At 36.5% G+C, this 27,994-nt stretch overlaps 1 long non-coding RNA gene across 1 annotated transcript in view; it reads right to left on the bottom strand.

The window, feature by feature from the left end:
• LOC125691154 (uncharacterized) overlaps nucleotides 1-26,076 on the bottom strand; it is a 117,253-nt gene extending 91,177 nt beyond the window's left edge. Inside the window, exons 1-2 of the long non-coding RNA XR_007375936.1 lie at nucleotides 25,982-26,076; nucleotides 19,451-19,684 (exon numbers count right to left, since the gene is read on the bottom strand). This is a non-coding gene — a long non-coding RNA (uncharacterized LOC125691154). The remainder of the gene's footprint in view (nucleotides 1-19,450; nucleotides 19,685-25,981) is intronic.
• Nucleotides 26,077-27,994: the final 1,918 nt, after the last annotated feature.

The following is a 27,994-nucleotide window of genomic DNA, read 5'->3' as shown; positions in this document are numbered from 1 at the left end:
GTCAGGCAAATATTAAGGGTTATGAAACAGTGCTGCAGGATGACTGTCTTTTTGTGACATCCAAAATTTCTTTTGATAGTTTAAGTACCTTTTTTCCTCTTGAAATGGGAGCATTTATAAAGGTTAAATTCCTGCATGAAAGCAGTATAAAATAAAACAAAATCATTTTAGTATTTAACTGATGTCAATTAAACATTATAGATATTCAGAAGTTCACAAGGGAACTATATTTAATATCACCTGTTAATTTAAACTCAAAGCAGTTTTGCTATTGCCTTTCCTAACAACTTGTATTTGATTTTTTTTTTTGAAACCACAACTTTCAAAGTCCAGATTAAAGACACCTGCAATCCAGAATACAACATCAGTAAAGAGAACATTTGCAATACATTTATTTCTGCTTTACCGCTATGAAATTAATAGCATCACATGGAAATACATAAACAACTCACCAGCCATCCTAAACTATCCCTAAATCATGACTAAACCTATACACACATGCACCCATTGAATACATCCTTCTTACTAATTTGCATAGTTTTAATGTTGAGAGAAGGAATACATAAGCATGCAACAAATTTACTTAACTTTTTACAGTGCATTTCAAATTTATCCTTAAACTTTGTTCCATGCACTGCATGAATCAGGTATGTGAAGGGACTGATACTTCCTGTAAAACTTTGTGGGTGCTGATAAAAAGCAGTGACTAACACCTACGCCACTCTTTTTAGCCATATGTCCAGCCATTCACACCCTCTTCATTTAAATCATTCTATCTGTAGCAGAATCTGGTATCTCTTGCTAATTGATTAAAGCTCACATTATTTCCTTGTCACAGCTGTTCTACTGCTTTCTCAATTTTCCTGTTCTTTTGTTTTGACATTTCTTTCATCTTCCTCCTTCATGTGACATCAAAAACAGAGACAAAGCATCTCAGAGATCAAAGGAATAAGTGAGCACAGAAAACTGAAAGGGGCAGAGAATATTTTCTTTCAAGACCTCGCTTGTAAGCTTCATAAACTTAACATGTGCAATGCAGAGTTCAGTATAAGAAGTCAGAAGATTGCCTTGGAAACAAAAACAGGCTCATGTTAGAGGCTCATAATTATACGTATGGTACTGAGAGCTACCAAAAGAAATAACTAGGTGTATGTAGTTTTAATCACTTTTGAAGTGATTACTTTATCTCCATTATTTCCTGTAGCAAGAACAAAGCCTTTATGATCCCAACACTGAAAAGTTTGTGTTGTGGACATACTACAGCCATATTTAAGGTAGTGGCAACACCTACCTAGAAGAAAAATAGTTGAATATCATTCTGAATTATATCTGTTCAGGTACCTTGGTATCTGATAAGCTCCACCTGAATGTGGGAGAAGGATGGATAACATCCACCCTCAATGAGTATATTATATAATTAATCATACAAGATCAGAAAAACAATTATTTTTTAAGTGCTGTCAAAGGGAGAGAAATGATAACACATTGAATCATGCGAAAAAAATCTTAATATGATTACATATTACTAAATACTGAAAGACACTAAAATACAAAAATCTCACTCAGAGGTGAAGATTCTGGAGTAAGGGGTTTCTACCGATTCATATACCACTGAAATGAAACTCAGCACCTCAGTGACAAAAAATTAATGTACCATTAATAAACTGATCTACACTAATCAGAGCAGTGACAGCCACAACTATTTTTACTCCAATTCTATCTCCTTGCTTTGACTGTATTTAGAAAGTTCGATTCTCAGAGCTGTGCTTTTTGAGTATGTCATAGGTGAAAATAATGGGATTGTGACTTTCTCTAGGCAACAGGAACTCTTATGGTTATTACATCTTACTTTTGGCACTCTAGCTTAAGAAATGGACTGTTGTCTAAAACATAAGACTCATCACCCTATTTTCTTTGCCTTTCAGAAAAAACAGCTATTCAAATGAAAATCACAGTATTTTAGCCACTTCCCTGAGCCTCTGCTGATTTTAAGAAATGACCAAACTGCCTGGTTGGTTTTCTCTCCATAGAGTACAATATTAGCAGAGATGTAAGGATTAATTCTCTTAAGTTTTCGTCATTACATATATGGAGGTTTCGCTCTGGTGGGCAGCTAAACTCACCACAACTGCTATCACTCCCCCTCCTCAAAGGAAGAAGGGGAGAAAACATGATGAAAAAGGGCTTGTGGCTTAAGATAAGGACAGGGATATCACTTACTGTCACAAGCTGAATAGACTCAATATAAGGAGATTCATATAGCTTACTGCCTGTTGCTAAAGCAATGAGAATTTAAAGAAAAGTAAAAACACCTTCCCACCCTCCTCTACCTCCTCCCCTCACATGGCCCAGGAGAACAAGGAATGGGGCTGTGGCCAGTCCATAAGGCTTTAACTCCACAAGACATGGGTCCTTCCTACAGTGCAGCCCTTCCCAAACTGATCTGCATGTGCTTGCCATGGGCTGCAGCTCTTCCAGCACTGCCCCGTGGGTCCCACTTTTCAGGCACAGCTTCCTGCACCTAGGAGTATCACTCACAGCACAGCTGTGGCAGCAGTAGGTCCCCTTGGAGAAGCTGGAGCTGCTCTGGGCTAACATGGGGCACTGCTGGGCTCTGCTCGCTGAGACACCCCTGCAGCCCTCCCACTATCAAAATCTTGTCATATAAAACCCGTACACCAAAAACCAGTCACATAAAACCAGATAAAGAGAAAAGCCAGTAGGAACGCACAGGAGACTGGATAGGGAAAAGAATCTGACTGAGACAGATCATGTAAGGGAAAAAGAATCTGAAGATATTTTAAGCTTATTCAGCACAAAATACACTTTAAGGATATAGGATGTCATATTTCAATTATTATTTTACTTTCACAAGATGCAGTACTTTAAAGGATGTATATATTTTAAAACATCTGCTTCAATTTTATTGTTCTCTGAAATGGATTTTAAAGTCAGCTTCTCTGTGTAAACCTGTGGTGAGAATAATAGGAAAGACTATTTCACAACTCTGCCTTCTTTAATCCCTTCTCCCCACCATTACAGCAATCACTTTCAAGCAGTTTTGACAGCAAGAGCCCCCAGGGATGGATTTGATTGAGACAGTCCCATTTCTCATCCCTGCTTTTGAGGGTAAAGGGCATGAGATACACAGTAAGAAAGCAACCAAGACAAAACTGATGAATTGATGGGAGAAGAAAAATAGATACACAATACAAATACCTGTTTAATATCTCGTGCTTTGTATCTGTGTTTATGTGTATGGTGTGAATCCTTACACTTGACACAGATGTATTTTTGGTAGCTGGATTTTTATGGAGTAACATCAGATTCAGTTAATGCAAAGTATTTACAATGGGACATCAGGATGGAGGAGTCCTTCTGAGTAGATTTACTTGTTATCAAGTCTTGTCATCTGCATTTACTAGTTCCATTACCCAGTGTTAAACACACTAAGAAAATGACACCTACGTCAAGATCAGAAATCCTAGACATTTCTGTCTATGGTCCACTGGAATACTGTCTCTAATGAGATGTATAAATCAGAAGTGAGAAACAAATGCTATTAACGGCTAATAGAAGTTAAAAATCAAACAAAAGTCAAAAAACAGATAGCTAGTTATGTTGCTACATTTTGTTTTATTTGAGCTCCTCTTTATTTTTTATCTAAATATATCACTAACCACAATATGTTTTCTGGGGGACAAAGCCATTATCACAAGAGAAAAATATCTTACTTTGCAGTAGACATCAATAACTCTAAAAAGGAAAGATGAAGATGGGACTGAGAAATTTGGTGGACTATTAAAAGTGGAGTCAGGCATTTACTCATGCTACATAGCAGTTTTTGGACTGAAATCATCATGCACACAGCATATTATTATTAAGTACAAGTGGAAAATAAGTGCAAAATGCTGTCAAAATTGCCTTTTTTTTTTACTGCCTGTGTTTATCACACTGCAGGGACTTCATACGGACCAACCATATGGAGGTAGAAAATGATTATTTGAAAACATCACTTTAGAATCTACTAATATAAAACTCTATACAAGCAAACCTACTTATAAAAGTGTTCAAACCTACTTATAAAAGTGTGTTAACCTAGCTTTGTTAATTTTACTTCCAGTGGAGACTGGGTCATCTCACAAGGAAGCTTACAGTAAAATAGTCTTATAATTAGTTTTTCTCGAGTAAATGCATTTAAAATACATAGTATATATATAGTTTATAGAATGTTTTTTTTTTTTTTTTTAATCTAAAGGCCTACCATTCATATTACAGAGAATAGTTTTAAGATTTTATTTTTTTTTGCTCAAAATCTGATTTACCTGATTTATGCCCCCATATCTGAAGAGTGCAGTGTATAACAATCACATTTCAAAAAAGGGGAAGAAAAGCCAGCCTTTTGTTCACACTGACCAAGGAAAGGCAGTTCAGACAAATTCTAAGTTACTAAACTACCTAAAGTCTTCCACCTTACCTTCTTTGTCTAAGTTGAGAAGCAAAATTTCTGTTTGCACGAAAATTCTATCCACTAAATATTGTATTACATAAAAAATGGGAAATAACTGAATGTTAGGTTTGTCTTTTGGCAACTCTGCTGCATCCATTTATGTACCATAAAAGTAACTTCCTGTAAAAGCTTGAGAACACTTTCTGCATCAACACTACCTACTTTCCACAGTGCCTTGAATACAGTGATAAACACTGCAAGCAGCAAATGAAGAGTTCAATATGATTTCAGTGCTGTTACCCTCTTTTTGTTCAAGTGTTTTTTATTCCCCATTGTCTTTGTTATTTGCCTGGATTCACTTGATTGTGTGAACAATCACAAAAATATTATAAAATCGCATACAATTTTTTGTCCCCCTTGTGAAAATTGTTTTCTTGGTGATGTGTCCTCAGCATATATTATAGAAGAAGCAATCAGGGCACTACAGTGCACAGCAATAAATATAGTTGTAATTAAGTATTTCATGATGACAGCAGCCCAATGTTCAGCTTGGAATTAAATCAACTTAAGGGCAGTGGGCTACCTTTGAATTAATTCAGAGTATAACACACTGAATACTTCCCAACCCACTTCTGAAAAACATAATTAACAATCAATGAGAAATTATATCTACATCTGATGGGAATGCTGACTCGCTGGCTTACCATCTCCTTAGAATTATTCTGTGTATTAAACAGCTGCTCTACACACATACAAAAAAGACAGGGCAAAACCTTCTTGTGGTAGAAATAACCTATTGTAAACTTACATTAACTGTGTAGCCTTCTGCACAGCCACTAATCAAACAAGGATTTTAGGCTCTAAACAAAATGTTTTTAATTATAGTAGCAGATGAACAAACAGCGTACACCCAGTGGAAGTAGCTGCTAGGTTCAACATATTTATATCAGTTATAAAAGGTATTTTCAGCTTAGTTTGTAATAACCCCGAAGAACAGCTTCCACTGCCAATGAATCCAACACAGAAAAAGACAACTTTAATTGCAACCTATTTCTCCAGATCCCACCATAAGTTGTCTCTTATAATGCATTTTCTTTGCAGTCTCTCAAACTGACTACTTTATTTTAAATTAATGTTTGAGACCAATGACAACATTCGCTTTTTAAAATAAACTAAACTTCAAAAGCAAACACCTTTTACAACTTTAACAACTCCTACTCCATCTGAAGCACTCCTAGTACTATCACCAGCTGGGAATTACTTCCAATAGAAATTGATGCATTTTCCAGCTGCTACTAATGCTACACATACACTCAGTTTATGTTGATCTACAACCACAGTTTATGCCAGTAAATACAGACACACATACAACTCACATCCTCATGCAATAGTTGCCATACAGCAACAGTTTCCAAAGGCAATGGATCAAATATCTTCAAGTTCAGCAAAGACCAAATGATTTTCATATAAAATATGCAGAAGTCACTTTTCAAATCATATAAAAAGGCAAAAACAATTTTTAAAGGACAGAAGTCAGAATCTTTTTTGAAAACTCATTGGTGAATGGATCTGGAGCAAAACATATGCAGTTCAAATTAATTCTAAAGGCTCAAGATAATCAGAAAGCTTTTTATACCTGCCTGGAAGTTGGTTACTCAAATTAAATAGGACATTGAAAACAGAAGTGACACATGAACCTTAAATACAATTTATTCATGGCTCCTCTTATAATGTTTACAGTATAACAAAAGCAAGAAATTCTTCTGTGCTTATATATCCTAAAGCCAAATTCTCACTGAAGAGATATTTGAGCTTCTCTTTAAGAAGTGTATGTTTATTTTCTTCCTCAGATAAAATATCCTCTTTTTGGTCCTACATTCCTCAAATAATTTTGATTCTTAACTAGAAAGATTTCTCAATTTTGAAAAGTTTCTCCTCCTAAAATAACTTTACGCCAGTTTTTTTTATCATCATTACAGTTTGAAGTACCAAGAGCTATTTTCCTATAACAGTACTGGCACACAACATATTCATTTTTATTAGCTATCCAGTAAAAAAAAATTGTATTACTTCTCACATAGATAGTCCTCCACCTGATTTATTTCTGTGAACTAATCACAGCTCATCAGCAAGCAAAAAGCTTACAAAAAAAAAAAAAATCACATTAAGATAGCTGTTCCTTCAGTGTTAGATTTCATATTTTGAAATGGAAAAGGTGCTGTTTAGTTCAGCATCACACCTAACAAAATTCCAATGTTCTTTTTAGTTTCCTTTTCCTATACTTAACAGAATGGATATCTTCATATATGATACCTTCTGGAATATTTTTCAGTTATTCTAATCTTAACTACATGTAAAAACCTCATATAGGTGTAATACATTCGGCTCAAAGGAGAGCAGATGGTGGAGTAGCTCTCCTTCTTGGTTTCCCTACAGAGAAGCGTGTGCTCCAATTTAAACCTTGTATTCAGAAAGAACTTTGAGCTCTCACTAGACTTCAAGTAGCTTGGCCTTGAAAAATTCAAAGAGTTCAGACTCCAAGTCAAATGCATGCAAGATTTCTCTGTTCTTCTGATCCCAACAAAAATTTCTTGAGCAAGAAGAAGCAATGCTGTTCATCTGATCACTGTTTCTTCGTCTTTATCTCAACCCACGAGCTCTGTCGTACTCAATTTTCACCATCTCCTGCTAAAGGTGGAGTGAGTGACTGCCTTGTTCCCCAAATTCGGGACCATGGCTGTTTGCCAAGCTTAGTCCACTATGCCTTCCTCTTCTGAACTAACTATATTTTCTTCCAGAGATGTTTTTTCAGCAAAAATATATGTAATATTTTTTGTTTATAGCAATTGATACAATGCAGATCCTGGTGAGAGCATGCAAGCCAGAATTAAAAGGTGACAATTAACATTGAATAGCTCTGTGCTTATAAAGTTTAGGACAAAATGAAAGTAAAGGGTAACAGTAACAGAAACATAAGATGGACATCAACATCTCAGAAGTATAAGAGCAAGGAAATTAGCAGAAGCCAATCTCTGCAGGTAGAGTAGAGAGCAACAGATGGAGCGAAACATCAGTTTTCAAGCCAATGGCTAAAAAACTTCAGCTCACAGCAGATGATTGAGAGTACTCATTCAACACAACTGGTAACATACCCTGCTGTCACCACAACCACAATAATTAGAAGTAGTACAAGAGGATGGTACGTGCAGATATTATTTGTCTAATTATCCACTTGCTGATCTACTAAGTGTGCTAGCCATAAATCAAAAGAGGACATAATTGAAGAGCTAATTTCATACTGTTAAAGAATACATAAAATACAGGCTAAAAACACAAATAAACCCCCCCAAAAAATTCAACCAGCAAGTATATGTGTTTTAATTCATAGTTGATCTTACAAAACAACCATAGTTAAAAGAGCATCATTAAAATGTGGAAGAAAGTACTATTGATTATTATTCTAGATTTCCATAGAAAGAAAGAGAAGGAGGATACCTGCTAATATTGCTTGTGTGTTTTTAGCAAGGAAACCAGTTTTGAGTTGAGTTAGTAGATTGCCATTGCTTGGATTGTCAGAACTAAATTTAAAAAGGAAACTAATTAGCCAAGTTCTGTCACAAACAGGAAAATGTAGATCAACTACAAGAGAAAAATTCAGGTTTTCAGGAAATCAAATCTAATTGCACAGCTGCTTCAAATTAGCTGACACTATTTCACTGTAACTGTGCTTTCACCAGTTGTTTTTGCTATGATACACAGACAAGCAGAAATAGAAATCTAATTTTAAGAGGTTTTATACTCCATTAAGCATAAGTTTTGAAACTGCCCCACAAAATCATTCAGTGATAAAGAAATCCCATAAGAGAGCTGGGGGTAGCAGGGCAATACCTCACCCTCACCACACCATACTCCATCCCTCCACAAAAGTACATACAGAGAAAATATGATTAAGAAGGGCTGATGTGATGAGACAAAGGGTGATCACTCAACAGATACCAGTACAGGCAAGACAGACTCAGTGTAAGTGATATTAATATAGTATATTGCCAGAAAACAGACTAGATCTGTAAGAAGTTAAGAGCAAATTAAAAGCACCTTGCCACCATCCACATCTTTCTCCCCCCGCCCCCCCCCCCCCCCCCCTCCCCCCTCAGGTGGTCCCCTCAAGAGAAACAAGGAATGGGGACTGCAGTCACTCTATAATGCTTTATCTCTGCCTCTTTCACCACTCTCAATCTCTTCTCCTCATAAGGTCCTTAACATGAAATGCAGTCTTTCCTAAACTGATCCCACAGGGTCTTCTCAGAGGCTCGGGCTCTGCTCCTTCAATCACCATCCAGTGCTGCCCTACAGGCTCTTCCACGACTGCACCAGAAGATCTGTTCCACACAGTGCCCATGGGCTGCGGGGGGATGGCCTGCTCTTCCATGTGCATCTTCCAGGGCTGCAGGGAACTTCTGCTCCACACCCAGAGCACCTCCTGCACAGACTCTGGTACCTGTACAACCGTTTATCTCTTATTTTCTTATCCAACCACAGCTACTGTTGAGCAGGATTTTTGCCCCCCATCTTAAACATACTATCACAGATGTGTAAGCAACATCACATGTTTGGCAAGCAACAGATCCCTTTTTGACTTGGCTAAAATTGGCTCTTCACTGAAATGGAGCAGCTTCTGGAGTTCACAGAGTAAGCCCTGCAGTCCTCCCATTACTGAAACCTTGCCACATTAGCTGAATGTAGACTGTCAAGACTGAAGTCTGTTTTGTGACCTTAAGTACACAAAAGGCATTACTTTGGGTGGTTTTTGCTGTCACTGTCATGTGCATGTGTATGACAATACATATAAAAATGTGTTTATGTATATTGTAACTGACCACAAGTCTTCAGCTTCTAAATATATTAACTGCCCAGAAAATATTATTGACTTTTTTAAGTGTCTTTCTTCCTCCCAGTTTTCCAGGTAGACATCTTATAATGCATACCAAATATCCACAAGCCAACATTTGGACAGCGCAGTAAATGAAGTCTTCCTAGACTGCATTTACTTTTTTGTTGTGCTTGTTTTTGTTTTTTTTTTTTTTTTTAAAGCAGATTGTTTTAGGGAGAGACAAGATATATACCTACAGAAGAACTTCTCTATTATTACAAAGTTACACTTCAGATAACTTCTATCTTTTGGTTCACATAAATTATAATGAACAGCCATCTACACAAAATGAAAGAGGTTCATGAAGAGGTCTAATTTGCTGGTTTTGAGGATTGTATAGCTTTCTTTTTTACTATGCAATTAGGTAATTATGCCATAAAAAGGCAAGTTATACACTGAATTATAGATTCTCCATTATGAACTTTGATTTGAAAAATATTGAAAGCACTTGAGTTTAAAGTAGGTGGTTTGCAACAGTCCACAGTAATATGGACTGTTTTCTGTAATATGAACAAAAATGCATTTGATGACATAGTTAATAGTCTCTAAAACTGCTAAGGGAATAGCTATGTAACCACGGCTGTTCAGATAGAGGAACTCATGACAAAAGATAGATGACATTTGACAAATGGAAGGCAAGGGCAGTAGTTTGATCTCCCAAATTTCTGCAGGATTGAGGTAAGTGGAATCATACATCTGATTAGGAAAAAAAGGCCTCAAAAAGATGCACCATTATCTTCAAAGCATTAGTCAACCAATATCTGAGTACAGTCTGGTCTTGCTGATCAAAAGATCAAACACAAATGGTATACATCACAGAAACTGCTAGTGTTAAGAACAGAGAACACAGTTATGCACAAGAAAGCAAAAATAACTTGGAAATTAACACAATTTATCTCAGTATAGGAACCAAACCAGAGCTCAGCATTTTAAAATATTGTTCAGTATTTCTTAATATGGAAATGCAGCTGAATCTTACATTTGTTTTTGGAATTTACATTGACATTGTATTGTACATGGCTACTCTCAATCTAACACTCCTCTTTGTTTTATTACCTTGCAACAAAAAGTTCACATGACATGAAACAGTATGATATTCTATTAGTACAGTTTGAAAAGCTGTCTTTTTCTCAACTGGGAAGAAATACCAGTAAATAAAGAATAGCAATCAGAAGCAACTATGTAGAACTCCAACTAGTATTCCCGAAAGAGAAAGGTATGTACATTTTCCTGTTTAGTTCCATTATGTGTGTTCATTTCAAATCCAGATCCTTTCCAATACAATCAGAAAATCAGTTTTGTTCAAAAAAAAAAAAAAAAAAAAACAACACTGTGTGGCAATTGAGAAAAGCAGTACAGAAACTCTAATAAATTAAACAGATCTTTTGGAACTATTTAAATGCTATTAATTAATAATGGGAGTTTTCCCAATTCCATGCATGACTACAGCCTACTTTTGAAAAAAACAAGATGTTTGTAATTCTAATCTAGAAAGCTTGTTTATATGCAAAAAGATCTTGCTAACTCATAAACATCAAATAACATTTTATTATAAATGTAGTCTTCGTAATTTGCTTTTACAGAGACTTAGACTTAAAAGAGAAAAGTGACTCCAGCAGCAGTCAAGCTGAGATGAACAGGTACCACCATTGTATTCATCTTATGGGATCACTAGGACTGTCCTCAACACTTGTAACATTTGGAGCATTTATTCACACAGTTTTCATGCTATTGCAAAATGATTGGTAGATACAAGCCTATTTGATGATGAGCTCTGCAATATACCATAAGGAATGCTATGTAGGGAAGGAACTGAAAGAAGATTTACACAGAGCATTAAAGTTTCCTTTACCTGTATATTCTGTGATGCTTATGATTTTGGAGATGGAACAGACAATAAATCTCTTGAAGGAATTGTCAGCTAAGTGGGTAGAATTGCAAGGAAAAAAAAAGAAAGAAGGTGTAGCAAATTGAAATATCAGAAAGATGCCAGTCCATGCACTTTAAGCTTGATATCTTTTATAAACTACAGTATTCAAATGGAAACCAGCAGAGAAAGACCAGGAGTGTTAAGTAATCAAAATTCAAGCCATCAACATAATTCAGTCCTGAAAATAACAATGTGATTCTTATTCTGAAGTGTATGAGGAATTTAAAGACATATACAGTGGTATTAATGTGAAGAATGAGTTATTTATGTGACCATGAACTGAACTCTGAGGTTCAGACTTGTTAATCCAGGTTCAAGAAAAAGAATTTAAAGAGGAGGAAAGAATAAGTAGAGGACATCCTAACAAAGTATATTAACTCATGAAGCAACAAGACTGTGGAAACATGTAAATAAAAGAAACATACAAGCACGAGCATTTGTTCAGGTAAGGACTGTTGCTGAAAGCGTAAGTCTGTGAGTGTAAGAATTACTATACATTCACATGTATATTAATTTTTTTTTTTCTTCCAGCTTTTTGATCCCCAAACACTTCTAAAAGCAGAGGTAGTTTAAGTACTGAATGCCTTCTGGTGGATTTCTTGTCTACAAATGACTTCCTTTTAAACTTCACAGATTTTCAGAGCTGATACTGTACTATGTCAGGCAGTTATTTGGCTTAATAAAAAGTTGCACAGAAAACCACCCCTCTTCCCTTGTTGTGAACTTGCTACCTGAGTTTAATGCTCCTTTTTTATTCCAGGAAGAAAAGCAATGAAAACATACTTTTCTCCCTGTCTCTCCATACATCCATAAATCTCTCATATATATACTCTTAATTTTACTTAAGATTCTCTTCATAAATACCTCTTGCCTTGATCAGTATTCAGTGTTCATGTCCTTCAGCTGATTCTTGAGAAACAGCCTTACATATAGCTCCTATACTAAAGTTCAGAGCTACAGTCCACACATTCTGAATGCATCCCTAAACAAAACAGAAGGATTATATTACAATGGTGAATTAAGATGTGGAGTTGTGAGGATGTTGTAATCTGAAGCTTTTAGTAAAGCCTCTTGAATGCAGAGAGTAAAGACCTGGGGTCACGCTGTAGAATCAACAGTTCACAGGAAATGGTTATTTTTGGAAGGGGCTTTCTGTCATGCTGTTGCATACACTGCATACATAACTAATCAAAACTGAAAAGGAAAGCTGTTTAGACCTTTAGGATAAAGCCATAGGCCTTCCTTTCTGACATTTCTTCATTTAGTGAAATTAAATAACACTACATCGCAATGACACACGTAGAACAGACTTCTGTGTTTCACTGCAGCAAGAGCATCATCTCTTCAACCCACTCTCCACCCACATAATGCCTATTGCAATAATTTCAACCACAAGGGAAAGCTCTAAACATCAAAACCAATGTCATGTGTTATTAATTACCACAAATGCAGACAATTCACTAAACCCTCACATGATGCTTCTTGCAAGAAAGGCTTAGGGTCAGTTACTTGACTATTCAAGCAGAAGTATAAAGAGTTAATTAGAAAATTAAGTACTTCTACAGCTACCCTGGAGGATACACATAACTGCTGTATTTGACTGGTGGCTTCAGATTTGTCCAGTTTACCAAGTTATTTGACAATTACAAATGGTACATGAATTAATCACCTATTCTGATTACTATCTCTGTGTTACCGGTCAAGCAGAAAACTCAAATGTGGTGAACTTGCATCCAAAATGCAAAGATAACATGCTACTCTAACCAATCTTTTAGGCAAATACTGAATAAAGCCATTAGTTTGCAGCAGAAATCTGCTTGATCTGAAAGACTAAAAGCTACAAGTGAAACACTGTAATAACCTGTACTGTTATGAACTTAATGGGATTCGAAATTCTCTGGTATGCATTACTATTGGTATTGGTTATTTCGGCAACAAATAACATCTAAAGAGAAAATATCAAAAGATCTCAATCATGTAATCACAAAAGCTCACTGTTCTGGTGTTTTCAGATCCAGGCTTTTTTTATTATTATTTTTGACACTTCACAATAGTACCCTCCAAGTTACAAGTTTGAACTCCATCACACCAAAGATCATCTCTTTTCACTGAAGTTATTGGTTCACCAACCATATTCATATTCTGTTTAGTATCAGTAAGAGGTTGCCCTCCAGCATTCTACAAAGAAAGTTCATTAAAATGCCTTTATAAGAATGTCAGAGGAGATAGGCACAGAGAGTCCGCAGCATGCTCCGATTTAGACATGCTTCACATGAGCTTCTCCTGTTTTGATAAGCTAGTGGCAACATTAGGACTGTAGCCTCTAAGTTTTAAGACAGCATGTCTCTTTGATTACAGCATGACAAAAAGAATATCTATAGCCCCTAAGCCAAAGTAATTTAAACATCTAATTTGCTCAGCAAAAGCACAGAAAGGACACTGGCCCTACAGCACCACCTCTTCTTAGATCAAGTTTAAACCTTTAAGCAACATTAAGAATTTTTTTTTTTTTTTTTTATTCAGGAATACTCAACCAGAAGCTAAAACTAGAAGAGATTTTATGCCTTGTGTGATGCTAAAAATAGAGGCTGCCACAGCTCCCTGTTCCCAGTCCCATCAGGTCTGTGCACCATATACACACATGTACACAGACATTTCAATACTGGCAGGGGCCGCAGCATACACACAAACATCTGTGTAGACTATATGGAACCCTCCAGCAGCCAGTTTATCCAGTATCTGACCTAGGATCTCCTGATCTCCAGGAGCTGCTGGGCATACAGAACCCTGAGCCTACAGCCTGAATCCAGCTACTAGTAAGAGGTTCTGGCACACACACCAGATTGCAGTATGAATTCTTCCAGAAAGTCACCTCTGATGCTAGGTCTATTCAGTCTCTGTCCCATGTCCCCCAGTATTCTAGTTGCCTCACAGACTGTTGTACATACACACATGAATCTGGTCTAAAGCTATAGCCTTCTCCATACTGAACTGCAGTAGCACTCTCTCCAGCGCTGCCTCAGACTCCCCCAGTCTCTCCAGTATCTGGTCCAGACCTACACTCTCTCTCCAATAGTTGCCTCCTACCTTTGTCATCAGCTAGTGCAACTTAGATTTAGCTAGTGACTGCACATTCACATAAACACACACACACCATTCTCTCCAGTTGGTGGTATCCCAAGCTCACTCCCTACCTTTACTGCAGAAGAAGATGCTTAGTAAGAACAGAGAGGGTGTACTGATCATGCACAAGCCATGGCCAGATAAGGATACTGCCAGAAACTTCTTTACATGACTGGCCTCTTATTTCCCTCTCCTTCCCCCTCCACACAAACGCACACTCATTCCTTCCCAAACAACCTTGACCCCTTACTCTGCCTTTGGTCCTTGCTTGAAGATCCCAAGACACTGTACAATTACAAGCTGTTATTCTTCTGTATTCCCTAATCTCAATCTGAAAAACTCTGTAGTGCTGTTGAGTCACCCCTGGATCACGTGGCGAGGGGCTCAATGATGACAGCCCTCAGAAGAGCCAGGATAGGAACTCATCTGATGAGGTTACTGAGGTTTCACCAACCTCCGTGCTCTCTGTGCTTCTTCATACATTGGGGATGAACTTTTTGTGACACAATCTAACAATGCTTTGTTCTTACATACATTCCACCTCCCGGCACCATGAACATTCTCTCTCCTCTAGGCACTCTACTCCTGGCCTTTGAGCAGCAAAGCCTCCCACCTTGTCAGCTGTGCACTAAGCTGTTGAACAGGTGAAGGCTGATAGTCTTCTCAGTCTCTTTCCTGTCCAGCTCTGGGTTGTCCATGGTATTAGACTAGTCCAAATTCAATCCTATAACAAATAAATTTAGGCCATCTGTCCATGTGAAAGCAGAGTGAGCATTTACCAATTAATCATGTTCTATACTGTATTTTTAAGCTTACTATTACTGCATTACTTTTTGTTGTTATTCATTAGACATACTACTTTCATTTAACACTAGGCAGCCAGGCAGGATAAAAGTACACGGATTTAAAATGGCATAAAAGATGTTACTGAAAATACAGCATCCTCATTCCTCAATGGTTGTGTATGATAATGCCTAAAGAAATACATTTTGTGTACACAGTGATACTGTGAAAATTAAAAAGTAATTATACTTTGATCAAAAATCTCTTCCTTCCTATATTTGGGTAGGAAAGCTGTCTTTGTAAAAATAATAGCTAGATTTTTAGGAAAAGTAATTGCCTCATTTTTACAAGCTAGACACAAAAAACTGCTGCACTTTACTCCTACCAAGCAAAATGAATTTCCCCTTTGCCACTGACGGTTTTCTGAGCTGCTTATTAAGCTGACTGTTCTAAGAATCATCATCTTTTTACCAGCTATCAGGAAAAAGAGTTCATATAAAATCGACACCTTTAAGTAAAATGTTTCATGCCTTCTTCCTCTTGTAGATTTATTAAGAGATACCAGACATTACAAGACACTGATTTTTCTGCTTGTGTTGTTATTTCACTAAGACTTCCCCACAGAACAGCCGCCAGTGAAGTGATGAACATTCAGAAAACAGTGACAGAAGACTGAACTCTTCACAAGCAGCTTGAACAGGCACAACCCAATCCAGGACTGTGCTTGGGTAGAGCAGGAAGGCAGGCACCAATCGTCTCCCTGGTGTGCTATGAAGAACTGTAACAGTAGCCAAATAGTTCATACTTCAGTTCCAGCCTCAACAATGGCCTCACTCAAACCATTAAAGTTAATATTACCATAGCTAGTAACATGTACATTTACACTTTATCCAAGCTACTATGGCATCCATTATGAATGTTTAGATTGGAGGTAATCTGATCTGACCATCTCATCAAAATAGGGATAACCTTTAGTCTCTTCAAGTATACTTGAGAACATCCATCTGAGGGGAAAACTTGATTTTTTTTGTTCTTATTGCCTGAATAATGCTAAGCAGGTAGAAGGGAGTAATTCTATATGTTAAGAACAAGCCATTTTTTTTTTTAGTTAAATAATAAATAGCACTTCTACAATAAGCAAATGGAAGGCAATCCTTTCTCAGTTCATAATATCTCCATTTCACGTACTCAGGGGTTTTCTGAGGGAAGATGCTGCTCTGTGCCTGGAGCTTCTCCTAACCTCACCTGGGTGCCTGCAGGGCTGTTTCTCTCACATCACTCACTCCTCTCTCCCAGCTGCTGTTATTCAGCAGATTTTTCCTTTTTAGCTCTCACTGAAACACACCCCCAGTGTTGCTCACAGCTCAGCTGTGGCAGCCAGTGGGTTCCTTCGAAGCAGCTGCAGCTGCTCTGGTCTGACAGGGGCACTGCTGCAGCCCTCCCACTACCAAGACCTTGCCACCCAAGGCAAAATTTTAAGTATACATACATGATACATATTATGTACCTTATAACACCCTACTACTGAGTTACTGTACTACTGCTTAAGTCTTTGCAGCACTGTTTATGGTAAAAGATAGAAAAATAAGTGGTCACCTAAGAGATTTTGATGAAGCAAGACGTGAAAGTAGAAGCGAACGTAATTAAGATCTTCTTAACTTCCTTACTGTATCATGGAGGGAAAGTGTTTAAAGATACCTGACACTACAGAGGTTCATCTGACTTCCTTAACTGTCTCTAAAGTGCTAGACAGAAACAGTACAAGGGAAACTCTCCAGCCTATCCTAAATATTGTGCAAAAGAACATCCATAACATCTCTGCTGCCAATTTGAATTAATCTTGTGTACTGCTTCCTCACAAACTTCTTACCCCTCTGCAGCAACCAGCGTAAAGAAAACAGCACTTGTATTAAGTGCTTTAGCCTGCACAATATCATCATGGGAAGGGCAGAGGGCAAAGCTGCAGGCTGCATAAATTTTTAAGCACCTCCAAACCAGTTAAATTCATGCTATTCTATCAGTTCACAAATAGGTCACACCTGCATGCCCCAAACCGTTGCCAGGGGCACTGCTACAAGCAATACTGTGAGAGATAGATAATTTGACTGTGAACCTTCTCTACAGACCCACTAGAACACAGGTGGTTCTTAATTCCACCCTTAATGTGAGCCACTGTTATTAGCTATTTAGAAGAATACAAAAGTAGCTGGATTGAAATCTCAGGTTTACATTTTTGTTATTTCTATGGTGAAACTCTTATAAAAGGAGTAAAATTCTCAGCTGAGTCCAGTTGGTGTTGAATTCTTAAGGCCAGAAATGCAAAATCAACTTTGTAGAGGTTTTTTTCAGCAAAGCTCTGATCAAGAAAAAGCAAAGTGTTATATCTCAGGATAAAGTAGTAATCAGTTACAAACCAATCCCTTGAAAAATTATAATTCATCCACCTCTCAAACTAATAAATTGCAAAGGAAGTCAGTATACCTTTAAGGTACTCTAAATCTAAAGTGCATTTTCCAATACTGAATCTGGGTCATAAGGAATTGAATTCAGAGGGATCACAAAAGCAAGATAACTTAATTGTGTATTAGAAATGAGTTAAGTGTTATATTTCTGACCTCAGCTAAAGCTGTTCCACTCAAAAGCTTCTGCAAAACAGGAAAGCTCTTGACCCCACAGCAGTGAGAAAACAAATTTGAAAATAGATGGATGCAAAGAAATGATCATATACAGTGTTGATACACACAACCCCTACCATGACTAAAACCAAACATAAAAACATGCCCAAGCAAACATGAGAAATATTCAGATAGAAGTTGAATCTAAGAAAAAGAAATTTTTGAGCTCAAGACTGTAGTGATAGTCAGCTGCTCATCTAGCCTAGAAAAATAATCAGTTGATAATTTGATGATTCAATGAATTTGACTTCTGAAAAGCCATTCGTCTTTGCATTATACCTTGCTAGTATACTGCTGGCAGCCTGTTTGAAGTGGTCTGAGCACATATTCAGAACTCTTAGTAGACTTGTAGCTCTATTGATTTACTCAAAAAAAACCCAAAACATGCCAGTAAGCCAACATGGAAAAAAAAAAAAAAAAAAAAAAAAAAATCACAGAGATCAGTCTGAATGTATTCTCTTTGTGATAGTTTCTTGAAGAAAAAGAGTCAAGACACTACAAATTGTGTATTATTATAAATGCACAACAAGAGAAAATTTTTATGAAGAAATAATGCAAATGTATCTCTTCCTTACACCTCCGGTACTTTGTGAGAGAAAAGCATGAACGCGATATATAATACAATATCTGCAACCCAAGGACTTCACAAATATGCGCAGCACACAACACAAGACCATTCAAGAGACAAGTCTACATTTAACTTCTTATTGGTATAACTCAGCAAAAAGCATTCTTCAAAACCTCAACACAACTGCTATTTTCTTTTAAAAAGCAGAAAAAACAACAACAACAAAAATCACATTATCCAGATAACATTTCTTTTGTTTTGAAATATTTACAAGGCAATACAGAGCAACCTAATATTTTAGGTCACTTTATACTGCAATATAAATAAAATATTAGATTTGTTTCACCATTAGAAGAAAAATCGGCACGTTTTCTTATGTAAATAAACAATTTACTGATATGACTGATACATATCTAATTACCAAGAACATTTGGACATGATCACTTTCTCACTGATTCCTTTGGGCTATGCATCATAATAGCTGTATTAATCAGTGGATAATCATTGCATATGAGCAACTTCCAGTGAATTCAGACTGTGCACTGTTACTCACTGTTCAATGGAGCACATTGGCCTAAAAGATATTAGCAAATTAATAACATATGCCTAAGAGAAATAAATCAGTCCTTATCTCCATGCATCTCTTAGTAGTCACCAGTCCTTTAACTCCAATAACTATAATTATTTAAAAAGTTGGCAGAGCAGAACACTCAGGAGGGGAAAAAAAAAAAAAAAAAAAAAAAAAAAACTACACCAGAGATTACAAAACATGAAAAACATGAGCTCTACCTTAAACAAAACACTTAGATCTGACAACTTACTTCATTTCCTTTAGCATAACTTTGCTTGTAAGAGAACTACTTAATTTGAAGACCGTGTAATACAATGGAGAACATGATAAGACACCAGAACAGCCAGCTCCCAGAGCACAGCAAGCAAAGAGCTACTCAGATACAAGAGCAGTGGCCATAAAAATAAAGAAGCAACTTACCTTCAGAAGATCTATAAGGTCCTTGTGTACCCAGCAGTCACTAGATAAGATGCTCTCAGCTCCGCTGCCAACCCTTAAATGAGGTCTGGGGAGGGGTGGATCCTGGCTCTACCCATTCTAGTCAGACACATTGCATGCAGCTGAGCTCCCCTGGCTTGGCCCTGCTTTCCCACCAGGTGCTCAATCACCGGGTGAGGACGTGACTTAACATTTCCATTACAAGACTGTGGAGACCTGTAAAGAAAATAAATAAAGCATGTTTTATACTACTTTGTTCTCTGTAACACAGAGCAGGTCTGTGGAGAAGGACTTGCGGGTTCTGGTGGTCAAAAAGCTGTACAAAAGTCAGCAGTGTCTGCTCGTAACCCAGAACACTTGTATCCTGAGCTGCATCAAGACCCATGGCCAGCAGGGAGAGGGAGGGAATTATTCCTCTCTACTCTGCCTTCACGAGGCACCATTTGGAGTACTGCGTCCACACCTGGGGCCCCTAACACAGGAAAGATGTGGAGGTTCTGCAATGGGTCCAGAGGAGGGCCACTAGGATGACCAGAGGGCTAGAGCACCTCTAGGCAGACTGAGGGAGTTGGGCTTGTTCAGCTGGGAGATGAGAAAATTCTGGGAGACATCACTGTGGCCTTCCAGTACTTGAAGGGTGTTTATAAACAGAAAGACTGACTTTTTACAGAGTTTGATAGCAACAGGAAAAAAATAGGAAGGGCTTTAAACTAAAAGCAGGGAGAATAAGTTTAGATGTTTGGAAGAAATTATTTCCTCAGAGGTCGGTGAGGGGGTTCAACACAACGATCAAAACACAGGCTACAGAACAAGTCTGACAGGTTGGAAGAGGACGCTGAGAACAAAAGGTGTCTCCAGAAGTCAAGTGGGGCGAGTAATCTCCACATAATGACGGCCATGAGTGGAGAAGAAGCCCGTGAATAGAAGCAATTGTGGCTCTGATTGGATGAGCACTAGCGGTGGCAGTTAGTGCCTAGATATGAAGGAGACTTAAGTGTTCTGTTGATGTGTAGGGGGATGGCAAGTTACAGGAGGGAAGCTGGAAATGTACTTAACGGATATTAGAGCAATTTGGATCGTCACACATCTGAGTCCGTAACTGCTACAGTAGATTCTAGAGATTGATTGGTCTTAACATAAAAAAAAAGAAAGCTAAAATCTGCTAACTGTTTTCAATTTTACCTGTAATCATCTAAACTAGTATAGCAATGAGAGAGACAATGCTTCGGTTTTACAGGTGAGGACTTGGCAATCATGTGGCTGTGAACTGCGTATTGATACGACAGAAGATTCTGGGACTTCCACTGTTCTAGCTGTCCGCTTCCTTTTAGGTAATTAGTAAGTGCAGTTTAAACTTCAGACACTAGTTTCAACAGACTTCTACTTGTGTTTGGATTCACGAGAGAACGTTTTTGTCCATTGCATCTCACTGCCTGTCAGTCTTCCCATGCAAGCCTAGATGTTCTCTAGGTGGAGTTTTAGTGGAACAATAATGCAATCATTTAAGCTCACAAAGTGCTACTGTTTGCTGTATCATCAAGTCAGATAGGTGTTTGCATAATCAGATATTTTAAACTGTTTGATTCTGGAGCATAATTAGACAACTACTTGTGGAAAAAAAAAAACAAACAACTGGTAGTGCAGTCATCTGAAGCACAGAAAAGTCCCTGGGTAAGTCACTGATGACAAAGCGAGTCTAACTGGTTAAATGAAAAAAGAGATTTGCAACCTGGCTGGTATTCAGCTGTCTTTCCTTGTCTAATTTCTCTTTTTCTCACTGGGCATGATACATTTCTCCTTCCAGGAGATCAGTGCAAACGCACACAGATCATTAGCACAGATGAAAAATAGTTTGTCAAGCAATGAAATACTTTCAGAGACCTGACAACAGCCTATTTGTGCATGCTAAGCCTGAAATATACAGGCAGGACAGAAGTGCTGAAGGAAGATGATTTAGCCAACAATGCTCACTACTTGCAGAAAGTTGTCAACTTGATCCATATAGCACATCTGAATTCTGAGAATAAGCAAAGGTAATCCTTCACAGAAATGCTGTAAGAATCACAGAGGAAAAATAGATATGTTGCTGGCAGTTACTAATTTGCTAACTGCACTTGCCTGCCACAAAGGTTTTAAGTCAATTCTGCAGCTCTTAAAGGGCGTTTAAAAAGAACAAGACTGGATAAACTTGCATCAAGCAAGGCCAACATCACAATGTGACATGAGTTGTTGTCAGCACGGCATTGAGCTCAATTTCTTAAGTTACTCAACTTGTGAACATCTTTCCAAGCTGGGATATGTTTGGAGAAGATATATGACTTATATGGGCAGATCTCAAACTACTGGGAGACATGGTAGAAGCACAATATGCTTAGAAACTTCTACAGAAAACAGAATTATTCATTTCCTTTGGCTCATAAAGTAAGGTGATGGCAGAAAATAAGTTCTGCTTTTGGAAGGAAAAGAACCTGTTCTGAATTGTGTTATAGAAATCTTCTGCCATGAATAAAGGGAAGATTGTTATTCAACTTATTGTATGCACACATTGTCTTAGATAGCAGGAGATACTGCTTATACCCTTTATTCTGTGTAAAAGAGTTTCTGATGTGTAAATTCATATATAATACAGCAGAGTTTACTAAGAGATCCAGTATGTTTCAAATGTGAAAAAGTTTTTCCAGATTTGCTTTCATATATGACCAAAGAAGGCACATATTTTTAATCTGTAAACACAGAAATAGATGTGACAGTATTAATAACCTACACAGACCACAACAATTTTTTTTGTTGTTAAGACAAATGTTTTGTGAAAAGACTGCAGTAGGAAGCTGGAAAGACAAGTCAACTTTGCAAACAGAAGCAGCCAGAATCTGCTTTACAGTAAATCTTTAGTGGTAAAATAGGAAATGGAGGAAGTCTGGGTTTAGAAGGACTTTCTGCAGTCATTAAGGAATATTAAAGTTGAGCATCAAGATAAAATTCTAAAGGATTCCACAAATAACTATTTTTCTTTCAAGCATTTTTTTTTTCTTTTTTTAATATACAATGCTCTCATTGCATGCCATATTATCTTTTTTGCAATTCTTGTACTATTCCTCACATCTTCATTTTTAAATATATTATTTAAAATATAGCATCACATCATACATTTCACTCTGGTCCTCAGTTAGTCATCCTTTGTTTCAAAAACACCTACTCATCTTGGAGAACAGTGGCATTAGTCTGGCATGATTCATAACACTGTTCTATTCTGCTCCCAATTTCCATTTCTGTTAAGTGTTAATTCTATGCTAGAGCCACCCTTGCATATTTATTCTGCCTTGCTTCTTCCCTTACGTGATAGGTTTCCAATGATTTCTTCTCAAATCCCTTGACTTCTGATATTTATTGTTTGGTTTTTTTAAGAAGAAGAATCTCTATGATTATTTTTCTTTCCCTATGCAATTCTAGTGTTTGGTGACTTCACTTTCCCATTATGACTTCTGATGCTATGCTAGCATGACCTTTGAAACCTGCATGAGATTCAAACCACTGTATAAATAGAACTTTGTATTCTCAAAATAATTTTGCTAAAACTGACACCATGTTATCAAAATTATCTTCCTTCTATTATGTCTGTTTAGTCACATGCATACTATCCAATCGTGTTAATTTCTCTCATCATTCTCTCTGGGTCATGAATATATAACAATACTTCTGCTTTGGTCACAGTTCTTATTTTAGTTTACTTTTCATCCCTGTATTGGCTTTCTCATTACATAGCACTCCAGGCTCTTTCATTGTGTTGTGTAGTATTAGCACATATAGCACCATACAAAAAAAAAGTAGCTATTTTACCTGTATGAATACAGTTCAGTTCATTAGTAATGCTTCATGTTTTCCTTTCTGTCTTATTCCTTTCTTCACTTTAATTCTTTCTTTACCTAAAAACTACGTTCTCATTTCATGTGAATTTTCTTTCTTCTAGTGCACTTAAACGTTATGGAGAATACAAATTTCTTTTCCAATATTATTTCACTGCTCTTCATTGATCTTCTATAGAATATTTTGACTCAGCACTCTTTAAACATAATCACTTAAATATGAATTTCAGAGGCCATGAAGTTTACTTTAATCTCCTTCTATTGGCTGACTAAAGTAACTATTGCCTCTATTTTAATTTTCTTAAACTTTACTGGATCTTCCTTAAATGTTTTTACTAATTACAGAATGATAAAGTAATTCAGTTTTTGGAAATGAAAGAAAGTATATTTAATTCATAATCAAAATGCTATGGGGACATAAAAATTAGCTATGGGGTGTTTAGTTATTTTTTTATTTTTTAGTCAGCCTGTCTGGCTGCTTCTTCATGAGAAGAATGTACTGCAGATAACCATTACAGCATACAATCTGATATGAGACTTCAGACAGCTATTTCAGCTTAGAAATTAATTCAAATTAATGTGGCAATAATTGTTGGAGCTTGGTTCCATTTTTGCTAATTAAAGATTGCTGGGAATGCCATACAAGAGACAGTGACATTTGTTAACAGGAAAGCACTAATGGTTTGGTTGTTCCCATTGAGTTCTGAAAAGGCTGGCCTAATAGAGTTGGCAGGTGAATAAATGTGAGTTACTCTTTATCTTATTTAAAAGAAAGAAACCATATTTCATCTCACTGACATCAGTGAGGAAAAAATAATTGATTACTCAGAATATTTCATAATATTATGTGGAATTTTCATGCATTGCAATCCTTTTTCTTCTAGTTGACTATATAGGTTAATAGATTTTATTTCCTTATATATGTCAGTATTAATATATACCTCCCAATAATTTTTGCATGCTGCTGAAACAATATCAATTTGACAGAGAGGAAGTCTCAAGAGTACGGCGTTTTCTAAAAAGTACAAAATACTGTATAAGGTATATCTTTGGCACAAAGCAATTTCAAATGTTGCCAGTTTGTGACCTCTTTTTTTTTTTTTTAAAAAAAAAAAAAAGTAAAGATACACTATAAGATTAAAAATATCTACAAAATAACATTTTCCTGTCTTTTTTTTTTCAATCTGAGTTGCAGTATTTATTTAATATCATTCCATTTAAATAGCATATCCCTGAAATTTCTTATTTTGTCCGTATGATTAAATAAGTTGACACCGTCCCTACCTAAAGCTCTATTAAACATCACTTTTATCTAAAAGCTTAAAATTTCTACTTAAAGTTCTGTAGTACTGAAAAAGAATATCAACCACAAACTGTAGGAGACTGTGTCATCAAAATATGGGCAATGTTACAAAAAAAAAAAAAAAAATTCACTCATGATTCGAAATTTTACTTCACACAAATAGTAAATCTTAAAATAGTAATTGATCAGCATGACCTTGGTAAAATAAAACCTATGAGCTTTAAGAGTGGATAGTCTTTAAGAATGGATTTTTTTTCCTTCAAATTTCAAGAAACAGACTGAGGATGTTCACTGTTGTTTTGATCTTGTGATCAAAATTTTCATTTAACAGAAGTGTTTTGTAGCTTTCAGTCTGTTAAAAGCAACAAATTATGGTCTACCGCATTTTTCTAATTCAAATGAAAGTGGGATTATATACATTCTTATATTCTGGCCCCACTGACTCCTGCATGACATCATTTTCTGTCCTAGTGGGTACTATGAGGAAGGGAGAAAAGAGGCTGCAGTTTAGAACAGGACAGAAAAACTAAAGGCAGAGCTACTGTCTAATTCTAGGATGCTTCTACATGAACTACATAGCCCTTTACAATAGCAGTGTCTAATGCAGGTGAATCTTTTCCAGCTGAATTCCAGTCTGTGTGTGATAAACCTCTGACAACTGAAGGTAAATCGTTTCCTAATATTCTACATAGACTGTTGTTGAGCTACCAGTTAGGACAGCTGAGACATTGGCCTTGAAGCAGTTTCATCCAATGTTTTGCATCTGAAGTTTCTACTCATCAAACACCTGAAAGCTCCTCCAAAGTAATGCCTCCTATTTTATTTTGCTGGCTCACAATGACAGCGGCAGATGTTGGCCAGTATTCCATTACATTTTGTTGCTGTGCAACAGATGGCAGCATAGAGGCAGTCTGAATCATATCACATAATCATCGAATGGCTTTGGCGTAGAAGGGACCTCAAGGATCATCAAGCTCCAACCACTCTGCCACAGGAAGGGCTGCTAACCTCCACATTTAATATTGGACCAGCCTGCCTAGGGCCCCATCCAACCTGGCCTTGAACACCTTCAGGGATGGGGCATCCACAACCTCTCTGAACAGCCTGTTCCAGGACCTCACCACTCTCATGGTAAAGAAGTTCCCCCTGATATCCAGCCTAAATCTTCTCTCCTTCAACTTAAAACCATTTCCCCCTTTCCTGCTATTATCTACCCTCTCATAGAGTTGAAAAGTTGAAAAAAAAAGAGTTGAAAGAGTCTGAAAAAAAGGTATCTGACATGGAACTGTATATGAAGCAAAGGGGTGGAAATGAATAGAAAATAAAATAGAAAATAAAAGCCCATACCTGCAGATCAAAAATGAATTTGAAGACTTCAGTGAATGTCAGAATTCAAATGAAGCTCTTTGTATTCAGAGTATACATTCCAACCTGCCATTACATCATTAACTGCTGGAAGACAAGACAAGGTCATACCTTAACACAATGTTATCTAATTTTATTCAGTTAAAGTACTAATCACATCAATAATAAAGAAGTTAATCATTCCACATCCAGGCCTGTAAGTGTTTTACTTTTTTTTACTTGTTTTACAGAAGACAATATTTTCATTCCTTATCATTGTCAAAATCATATTTCTGTCATTATTTTTTCTTTTAATGCATGCTAATTATGTAAATGTTATGTGCTTATATTTAACTGCAAATTAAATAATTTCTACAATGCTGATTGACGCAAGAGAGACACTGAAGCAGAGATCTTGAAGTTACAAATTAAATTGTCAGTAAATTTTGAAGTGGCTTTAGAAACCTTGGTTGTTTACGGAAATTGGTAAATATTATATTCAAGCAGGAAAACAGAAAATGGATCAATATAAGAGTAAGGCAAGAACACAAAAACTGTTCCTTTCAATATCAGGCTTGTCCTTCAGGTTCTGCTGCAACCAACCTCCATGCCATTTAATAACTAGCAGTGTGTTCAGCTGCTTATATTTAATTTTGCCTGATTATGCATGATGTTTGTGAATAAAATTACTGTAATATTACTGTATTGACAGTGCTCTGTTAGGTGTGTTCTCACTTTTTATCACTGTCCTAATTTTTCTTCCATCACAGAGAGATATCTTGAGGAAGCTGTTCAGTAATTTTACTGGGATTTAGTTGATGAATTCCTCCTAGAAGAGTAATACTTCCTCAGAGCCTATTCAGATATTCTTTGGTATTTGCCATTGTGGACTGAGCAGAGATTACCCTCTTTCCTCAAATGCATCTAATATGCATCTGTCTCATCATGTCACACTCTAGTCTCATAAATAGCCAGGATTTTGACTTCACACGGAACTGCTTTGAAGACTTTGATCAAAATGTCAGTTTTGAATCATTAACTCTTCATAAGATGATTCACAGATATTAACCTTAACTTACTGATTCTTAACCCTGCATAAATTTGAAGGGAACGAAATTACATGGAAATGACAGTGGCAGTTATACTTCAAAACTCTGAAAATGAAGAAAAAGATGATCATAGTTTCACAAATATATGTTCAGTGCTCAATATGTGTCCTGGTTCACAAATATATGTTCAATTTAACTGTGATATACCCAAACATGAGTTCAAAGCTGGTTAAGGTGTAGGCATATATTACATTAAAAGAAATTCAGACTGTCACTAACTAGGCTTGCACAGTGTCTTTCACCACAACTCTTCAATTATAAAAATCATTTACTCTAAATTATATTTCCTTTTCATTATGTGTGCAGTGAAAGTGGAATATTTCTTCAGATATATTTATTCCTGAAAAAATATTTATCTATTTCTTTCAAAGAAAAAAAAAAAAAAAGCATGATTAGTCATTTGATATTGAAGCAAATTGATTCTTTCTTTGTTTCATTGCTGAAAGTTTAAATTTAATTCTCTGAATAAGTTATTTTGTCTGTGACTGCTCATGAAAAACAAGTATTAAAATGTGTAAGTATTCACAGGGAATTCTGTTTCCTGCCTAATAATATAAGTAAGCCATTATAGGTAGGGTTTAGTTATGCGTATTAATAGGAAAATTTATAATGCATTCATAATCATAAACTCATATTGATTTAGAGCTTTCATCAGTGTTAAATTTATATCAGAATTTTCTCATGAAATGATATCTGTGTCTAATGCCCCACAGGAATTTATTACAGATAAATTGTTTAAAAGAAGATATAGAAACAAAGAACAGACTAGAAAATTTAACTTTACACACTCCTCCCCAAGATGATAGTAAGAGTTTGGAACAAGTGCTTAAAGGAACAGTGTGTATTTCCAACACAGAGATTGTCAGTTTCAGTTCTGTATTAATCAGGCCTGTTAATTTTTTTGCAA

Source organism: Lagopus muta, chromosome 3 (assembly GCF_023343835.1).
Source record: "Lagopus muta isolate bLagMut1 chromosome 3, bLagMut1 primary, whole genome shotgun sequence".
Lineage (NCBI taxonomy): Eukaryota > Metazoa > Chordata > Aves > Galliformes > Phasianidae > Lagopus > Lagopus muta.
This window is presented reverse-complemented; position numbering and strand designations above follow the sequence as displayed.